This window comes from Anopheles aquasalis, chromosome 3 (genome assembly GCF_943734665.1).
Source record: "Anopheles aquasalis chromosome 3, idAnoAquaMG_Q_19, whole genome shotgun sequence".
Taxonomy (NCBI): Eukaryota; Metazoa; Arthropoda; class Insecta; order Diptera; family Culicidae; genus Anopheles; species Anopheles aquasalis.
In genome coordinates this window covers 26,984,096-26,993,656 of record NC_064878.1, presented here as the reverse complement: position 1 = coordinate 26,993,656, position 9,561 = coordinate 26,984,096, and positions in this window count along the sequence as shown.

The following is a 9,561-nucleotide window of genomic DNA, read 5'->3' as shown; positions in this document are numbered from 1 at the left end:
ACGACACGCCTTCCAACATTTGTTGCCACTGATTAATTTTTCAATGAATGTTGCTCAAAACAATACCAAATATTCTTCAAAAGTTGTAGATTATTATGCATTCACTGGAAAAAACTAAGATGAATGGTTACGTCTAAAAAAATCGTCAAAAACGGCCCTTTTTTGGCCCGAAAATACTGAAGTCCCCCCTTAATTGTGCGCGACTGCAATTGCATCAAGCCGACGCTTTGTAAAATCTTACTTTACAAAATTATTTCTAATGTTACGGTAATTCTGCAAATGATAACAAAACTGTGTACAGTTTCAATTGTATAGAACTGCTCAACAGGATTCACGTTTTCTCGTACAAACCCTTTAATTGCGGCTTTAATCCTCCGATTAGAATGGTTTTGCAGCAGTGCGTTCAGCCTTATGTTATACTATAATACTACGTTATGTAGCTTAATTGAGACATTGAGTGAAAGGACACGATAGCAGACGGTTTTGAAGAATTGTAAGAGAAGATCAAGCATTCACATACATTGAAACAAGCATGTGCACCTGCTACCTCTTTTATTTCAGAATCTTTCACTCAAATTAGTTATCTTGATCGAATTCAAGTGTTCTTTGCGAGTAACGCAAGAAATATAAATAAAATAAGTAAGAAATCGTGCTCCTTCTTAAATAAGCCTTTAGTGTTTAAAAATAAAAATGAACTCGATTCGAAATATGACCCAAAAGTAGGAACCATAAAACGGAGCAAATTTGTGTTTAAGCTGCTTATTAAACTACTCTTCCCATAGCTGTGATCCTCTCTATTATCCTGATAAATCCTTGCCTGTACTTCAATCCTAATTTCCACCTGCTGCTGCTGTGCATTCAATTCCAGAGAATTTCGATAGAAATGTAAATTCCTGCGGACCCATTGTTTCCTTTCAGCCCATTACCATACCAATAATACCTTTTGATATCGAACCATTCGAGCAGAGCGAACAAGAATCTCGTAGAGCTACCCCATAGAGTTATACAAAGGCCATTTATAGGGATATCGATTTGACCCCTGAAACGCAGTGCTGAGCACACTCTACACTAAATAATCCAGTTCATCCCAATTCAAGCCCCACTCGACCATCGCATTCGTGCATACTACCTAGTGTTTGGCGAGTAGTTTGGCGAGACACAATTTCATTTGAACACCGCGCAGTAGCAACATCGACCCCAGAACCCCAACAAATGCGTCACACATAGCCGCACGGGGGTGTTAAAGCCATTTGCAGCGATACTTTAGTGGGGGGCCACAACATTACGCGACCAAAACCGGCCAGCACCGTACGTGCCAGGGGCCATCGCACCAGAAAATGCGCCTTTAATTCATTTCCCTTTTCGGAGAGGGTGAGCGGAAAGTATCCACGGAGTGGCAAACCGGCACTGTAAATTATGGCACGGGGACACACCATTTACTGCTGCTGCTGCTGCTGCTGGCCCAGGATCTTAAGATCAAGGATAAGTACGTCTCCGAGTTTGCCGAAATCGTCCCCACTCCTCACACGTCGTCGTGTGGCCCCGAGGATCCGGATCCGAAGCGGATCCATTTTCTTCGCTCTCGTTTTACCATTTTGGCCACACAAAACACGCGCGCAGTCTCGCCAAGGGAGGCCCTCTAGTGGGTGGTGTTGGGTGGGGTTGGGCCACCACCACCTCCACCACCACCATCATGTAAATCCACACTCGTTGAAAGGTGACACGTTGAAGAAGGCGAAGGTGAGGTGAAGGGGCATCTCTTGCCTCACTTCTCGCACGGGCGGATTCGCGAAAATGGCGAAAAGACATCAAAGGGAAGGGAAGCGAGCCCCGTGGGGACGGGGACAACGAAGGCACTGTGGCGGAGAAAACGGGAAAGAAGACAATAAAGAACTCGCCACCCGAGCAGCACAGCGGGCGCGGGAGTGAGGCAGCAATAAAAGGAGCAAAAAAAAAAGAAGAAGCATAAAACAAGACCAACAGCTAGTGCCGAGAGGGGACGGGGCAGGAGAAAAGAAGGTTAGACATAATTTATGTAAAACAGCATAAACCGGCAGCAGCAGCAACAAGAGCTTGGTCGTGAGGTACCGCTCGCTGCTCGGAACGGGAAGGAAAGCAACGTGGCCACGGCTATCCTTTCCGATGGAGGCCCCCGATGTTCCCGGCACAGTATCCAGAATCGTGAGCTTCTGGAACTGGAAGATCCAAAGGGGATAAGCACATGCTGTGGTGCGATGCCAGGGGAAGGCATTTCGACGACGGAAAGTACCTTGAGATTAAGATGGCGACCGAAGAAAAGAATCGGAACCAGTCCCGGTTGCTCCACGTGTCTCTCTCTTTCTCTCTCTCTCTCTCGGTGTGTTTGGGGTGTTGGAAAAGTGTTTTGATAGAGAGACAAATTTGAGCTCGGTGTAGAAAGGGGAACTGGAGACTGGTGAGAACCGGGGGGAACCAAGGTACCAGACCAAAAAGCCAGCAAGGGAATACACCACCCCGCTCGACGTTCGGGGTTTTATCAGCGTCCCGGATCAGGGCAGGGAGATGATGGTCCTTCCCCCTCTGGAAAAAGGGCACGGAGAGGAAGAGAAACATCGAAATCACCCGGGAGGGGGGGTGGGATCCCTATTACCTAACTCAACAATCCCCAATCCGCGCGCGAAGCCACAGAAACATAATGCCACTGGGTTTATATGTACCGTGGGTTGCTTTCTCCCGGCCTCCAGTCTCTCCACCGGCCCATTCATCCGCTCCCCCTCTCCTCAACAAGTCCTTGTTCCTTCTGTAGCCTCGGCAGCGAGCACCGGCAGAGCCAGAGAGAGAGAGAGAGAGAGAGAGAAAGGTACTGGTAGGTCACCGTTGCGCCGTGTGGCAACTCATGGCGTCACGAGAACGATTGGCTTGGAAAATGGGGAACGGGAAAATCATCATCTTCTGCCAGGGTGTGCCAGTCAGTTGCTTGCTTTAAAAAAAGGACGAGGACGTGGACGTGGTGAGCGCTGAGGTTCCTGGGACAGGCCAAATATTGGACGTTCACAGTCGATCACGCCATTTCTCCGGGATGGACTTTGCCGCTTTAATGTCGTTCATGGCGGAGGTTTTTGGTGTGCTGGGATGGAGCTACTACGCATCTCATCTCATCTCTTCCTTTGTATTGCTGTCAGGAGATGGACCTTTCTTCACAAATCGCAAATCAATCGCGCGGAATTTTCGGAGATATGTGTTCTGGCTGCTTCTGGAAATCTACATGATTCTAGAACAGAACCTATAACAGTGACTTACGGGCAACTGATGCGATGATGTGGTTTTATCAAGTTGTTGTTCGTTTTGTAGAACTAGTTTCTGTTCAGGTCTTTGCCGAGTTATCTCATTTGATTAAGTTCGTCAACCAAAAAGTTATATTCATTTTCAGCTTTTGTAGTCAATGAACTGAATTTAACTTTGTAATCGCCACTTTATTAACCTTTTTTGACATCTTCCAGGATGAATTTATGTAGTAAGAAATTTTGTAGTAAAGATTCTGATTTCTCAAATTCTACTATCTTATTGCTTTCTTTATTCTTCAAGTTTCATACTTTGCGTTATTTAAATTCAGTTTTATTTGTTAGTTTGTTTCTCAAGTTTTTTTTTCAAGATTTTCCTTCTAGCATTCAGTATGATAACTACTACCTTTACTTAAACACTTAGCTGGTATCGCAGTAACTCTGCAAAAACTGTTCCAGTCCACGGCACCGGTTTTTGGGGGGATCGGATCAAAATCCCGGCGTGCCTGTGTGCCTGTGTATGTGTCTACTATTGGTTAGTTCGCTCGTTCACCGCCAGGTGGCCACGGAGATGAACTTTTTGGGGAGAAAAGCGAGGGGAAAGCAACCTTCCCACCAACCCAAAAGCATCACCAACCTTCCTGCTGGCTGGCTGGCTGCCTCCTCTCACACCCTCCATCAAATCAGATTGCGACGTCCCCTGCAGCCCGGTACAAGAGCCTCTCTTCCTCCCCCCCTCTCTGTGTATCTCCCATTCTGCGGTCTTTGGCTACCAGAAATAGCACCGCCGACTGGAGGCCGACCCCAGTGTGGTGGGAGCTTCGCTTTTCCCTAAGACTCATTCATCCATTGCTGCGAGCTTGCCCGCATTCCGCCACTCCCTCCGGCCTGCCTGCTTACATTTCATCCTCCATCTTTCCAGCAACGTCCTGCCACCGCCTCTGGTCCGTCGAGTGCGAGCACGCGAGCACGAGATCCTGACCATAATCCCTCCCGTCGCTAGTCAGCTTCAGGCAACTGATACCAGAGCTCTCTATCTCTCTCTCTCTCTCTCTCTCTCTCTCTGCCGTTCCATTCCTCCACCCGTCCCAAAGGTGTCCTTTTTGCTCCGTTTCCCCGTGCCACACATACACCAGGGCACGTTTTCCACCGTTTTCCCCGGTTCGGTTCGAAATCCCCCTTTTGCGGGCCGAGGCCGAGTATGTCGAGAGGATGCTCCGTCTCATCTCCGTCGTCCTGCTTTGGGGTGTCCGGGGGAGGAACAGGGAAGCCTCAGGCGCATCCTCGCCCTCGTCACTCGTGATGTCCTCGATAGCGCGAGACACCTCCGAGCAGCCCGGGAAGCTTCGGCCGCCATCGCAGTCCTTCCGTGGACGGAAACTGGGCTGTGGGCGGTGGAAAAATCTATGCATATAGATTGGTTATTACCACCAAACCGTCGCCTCACACATACAGAGCGCGGACCACCGGCTGACTGATCCACTTCTCCTTTCCCCCCTCTCGCGTCCCTCGTACCAACCACGCACCCAGCATCATCGAGCAAACAAAAGAGGAGCGACATCTTTTCGGCTCACTCTCACGCACGCACGCACGCACGCCCACGCAGTAGTAGTGGGTGGTGGGTGGTGACACACCGAAACAACCCGAACCCGAAAGTGTATCCTTAACGCCCGACCGCACCGTCGTTGGGTTGCCTTTGGCGTGCGATGTTGTAATGATGCAGAACATACAAGAGGGGAAGGGAGAGGTTATGCGGGGGGAAGTGCCAGGGATATTAAAGACTCGCTAGCACTCGGCTGAGGTCTTCACGTCTCGATTTTTGACCTTTTTCGACCCCAACTTCCTCACCTCTCTCACGGCTCTCGGATCACAACGTTTGCTGCTTCTGTTCTGCCGACGTTCAACTCAATGATCGACAGCAGGAGGAGGCCATGAATGTGCGGCTTGGAGGGAGCGCTTTTACCAAGGATACAAATGCACCGTGTGCTCTGTTTGTGTGCTCTGTGTATGCGTGGACGTTGGAGGATGAGGCGACAAAAGCAGCACAATGAAGGTTGTTGCCGGTGTCGGTGCGCTCGGCATCAACAACAACATCAGCTCCCTCCCCCGAAAGGCCCCAGCGGGCGCAAATATTAAATGGAAGAAAAGATTGGATCGTCCTTCGAACGCTGAAAGTACAGCGGCTTAGCGGGATTTCTGTGGAAAGCTTGGAGACACTTTCTCTCTTTTCGACGCTCGCACTGTTTCTTTTTCTCTTTCTCTCTTTTTCTCTGGCTCTCCCCTTTTTGCTGGTGGTGATCCTCGAGTCCCTGACGAGCAATTTTCAGCCACAGGATACGAGAGACCCCTCGCTTGGTGTGGTTTGGGGTGATGCTAGGCCCCTAAGGGAGGTCGGATGATGTGGTGTTGCTTACCCATTTTCGGTTTCACGAGCCTTACAGTGTGTGGTCGCGAGTCGGTGTACGGGCGTTGCAAACAGGGATTTTTATAATTTTTCGTGTAAAAGGTACCTTGCCGGAAAATGTGTTCATAAGATTTTATTTAGGTAGCACTCTGCAAGGAGTTATAAACGTATTTGAACCACTCCTGGATATTAAATAGAAAAGAAATGTCCATTAAGAGGATTCGTTTCAGCGACAACGTGAATGTGCTAGATATTATTGAAGGAAGTAAGCAGCTAAGTAATTCTTTTCTTATTTTATTTTTTAACTTACATTATAATATTAGTTATATTGTTGCTGTATAAGTAAAACATAAACCAGTGTGACAGAAATTGAGCATAAGGATAAAGAACGATTTTTTAACTTTTGCATAAAAAAAGTTATAAATTACTTGAGAGACATAAGTTGGCGTACAAAAAGCAGAGTAAACGTTAGGTTGCTTACCAAGGTGAAATTAATAACAATTCATGTTAAACATCAATTTAAAATTGAAAGACCGCAAACAGTATGATAATAGACTAGCAGAAAAAAACCTATATTAAACTCTTGTTCGTCTAGGTACATGTTTTTTTCGTACAATGGTCTGCAAAAAAACTCCATTATGTTTAACTATTTTAAAGGACGGCATTGTCAGCACTTCAAACCGCTCCCCTGCAGCTGGCGGTACACTGTATCGTCCTCTCGTTATCCCAGGATCCATGGTGAGCGCATAACGAATGAGGTCATCTCATTCCCCGGGCGATACCGATGGCATTAACAGCGATAGGATCGCTGCTTCGGTGACCACGGGCGTATCAGCAGAATCCAGTGAAACCATAAATGAAAGCAATACGCGAAAACATTCCCGAAGAAAAAAGGAAAGGAAAGAAAAACTCGACCCAGGTGTGACATTGCTGCGTTGGAGCTGCTGCCATCTCGCATTTTGGAGCACACTGGATCTGGCATGGAAAATGCTGGAAAAGTCGTTTTTCACCAGCAACCCTCTCCAAATCGTTGGCAAATACGGTGTACATTCCATCACTCAACGCATGTAAGGACATGTCGGATCGGATTTGAATAATGAGAGTCTGATTTATTTCATTTGATGTTAATCGAAAGCAAAAGAAAAACATTGTTCGTCCGTGCAATGTTCACCATCGGTCGAGGTTTGAGAAAGAGAACTGAGGAATTTGTGAAACTTTCCTGTGGTCGCAGGCATCGTTGTAGTTACTGCTGCACTTTTACTGGGACGAGCATGATGATTGGGAATTGATTTATAGCTTCAGCACCGTAAAGCACATGTAAATGGAGTGTTGGTGGAGGGTCTCGAGTCGTCAAAAACCATATGGAAAACATGTTTGACGCATCTTTCGACGTGTCGGCGAACTTTTTGTGGCTGTGGTCAGATAGCTATGAATATTTGAAAAAGCTATGAATATTTAATTGATTGGAAATGGCGAGAAAAGAGAACACTCTAAGCATACATCGCGTTTCGTGAGACAGGACGTAAGCAGGAAGGTTTATATGGTTAGTGCGCTTATCCTTTGTGTGATCGCACAATCGAAAGCTTCAAGGACTCAATTAGTTCGCGATATTGTTGTGCAGGCAAATATAAGGTATCGCGGTGTTACTTTATCCGAACGAACAACGAAAACCTACACCTGTTTTTACTACCTATATTTTAAAAGAGCTTCAGATGGATTGCTGGAAAAAGTGTAGCAGGGGCAACACGCTTATCGCGTGATGGTGTTCTGTGGATTGGTATATCCATGATATAGCTCTTTATGGACTAGTAACATAAAAGGAAAGTCAAGAGAAAGGAGATTAAGAGTGTTATCTGTTTAATGCAGCCATATGCTACAATTGCAACAATTGAAATAAATTAATATTCCAATAGGACATACGCATACAAAGCTGCCACCAATAACAGGTGATCCTGCAAGGTACAATTAAACACCATAAAAACAGCCACAATACGAATGGTGTCAAGACACACCTGGATAGAAAGCAGTCGCTTATTACCTCGCGCATTCAACTACCGCACTCGTGGATTAATGGTTTTCATTTAAACAGAATCCATCGAACTCATGACAAGAGGTGTTTCCCAATAAAGCTGATGTAGAGAAAGGTCCTGCAGTTTGATCTACATTCATTAATCTTGTCGGTATCTGATGAGCACCATTTCTACAAAGGATACACCACTGTCTACTGGCCCCCATCGTTTCATCAGAAATACATTTCGCGGGGCCTTCTGCATGATCTCCACCGTATCATCGAGCTCATCTCCCGCGGATCAACGCCGGCGATCCTTGCGCTGTCGAGCGCCGTGGTGCGTTGCGCGTTCTGGGCTGGGTTTAATTGAATGACGAATAATTTATGGTTTTTCACGCGAAAGTAATCCTTTCGGTTGGTTCATCGGTTGGCCCACAAACAAGCTACGCCATGGTGAAGAGCAGACCATCTGCGTAGCTTGCTTCGTCGTGGCTCCTGTCCTGTCGTGGATCCGTGCGTCGACATAGCGCCACAGCTAGCGACGAGATAGGGTGCCGATCGGGAGGATGAAAATAGACGAAAAAAATAACATTTCCCCCAACACTCACTCCCTCACCTCTCCCTTCGTTGGACCGAAATGGGACCGCTCGGTGGCCATCTTGTACCGTTTGCCTTTCGAAACGAAAGCCATCTGAAGGACGGCTAATGGGGGGGGGGGGGGGGGGGGGGGTTGCCAGGGTGAAAGGGGACATGGCAGCAACGAACGAAACAACTCAATCAGCTTTTATCGATCTACGCCACATTATGCGACGCCGCGTGAACGGAATGGCGCACACAGCTGAGTCGCGAGGTTGGCCTTTCGCAAAATTACTACGGAACCTGCCCGGCTGCCCAACCGACCTCGCGACCCACGTTTGACATCGTACTGAACACCGAGCTTTTTGTTTGCTCTCCCGGCGACAGCGTTAGTGGACAGCCTTCTCCCAATCAACCTGCGAGTTGGTGATGGTGGTAAAGCGTGCACCAGGCACATTTCACACTTTCTATTGTTTATCGCGGTGACACGGAGGGATTTTAATGGGAGAGGGTAATGTGAAGGAGTGGAGTTTTGGAACAAGCGCCCGTGATCTCGTTCCAACGGTTATTTATTTTTCTGACAACGAATGAAAGCACAACGCTTCGCTATACTGCCTCTTGCTGGCACCCTCTTTCTCTGCTCAGTCTGCAACAATGAAGATGGAAAATTGATTGCGGTGATCGGGGTGTTTTTGCTGTGCAGTCATCTCCCTAAACCATTGGCCTTCACTTGCTCGGTGCGTTTTTGTTCGTCGTAACTTGCACGATTCTTTCACGAGATCGACAGCACGAGAGAACTTCAGGTGAGTGCGTAAGTAAGATTATTAGAAACTGGTACAGAGATTAATCCCAACGAAATTGAAGGGGAATATTGAGCGATGATTTTTATTTTTTCAACAGAATTCTGAATTTCTCCTTTTTGAGGTATCCTTTAAATTTTAAACTACTTTTTGTTTATCAAATTCTCTCAATTCCAAGTTTGCTTATCTGGTGCATCAGCCTACGAGCCGTATTCACTATCTGAAGAGCAAAACACCACCGTTAGCGATCGTACACTTGGTTGGATCATGCCGCACGGTTGTTCACAAAGTGGCTGGCACTAGGACCTCTCATGATGCTTGAATATGTGTAATGTTACACGATAAGATGATTCACTACTGCGGCACACCAAGAGCTCAGATTAGATTGTCGCCAACACTAAAGGGCACTGGCCACGATAGGCGCATATGCTGATGAAAGCAAAGTGGTCACTTGCTTATGATTGAATGCCAGTGACTCACTGTCTTTGTTTGATAAAATTAACTTCCACGAAA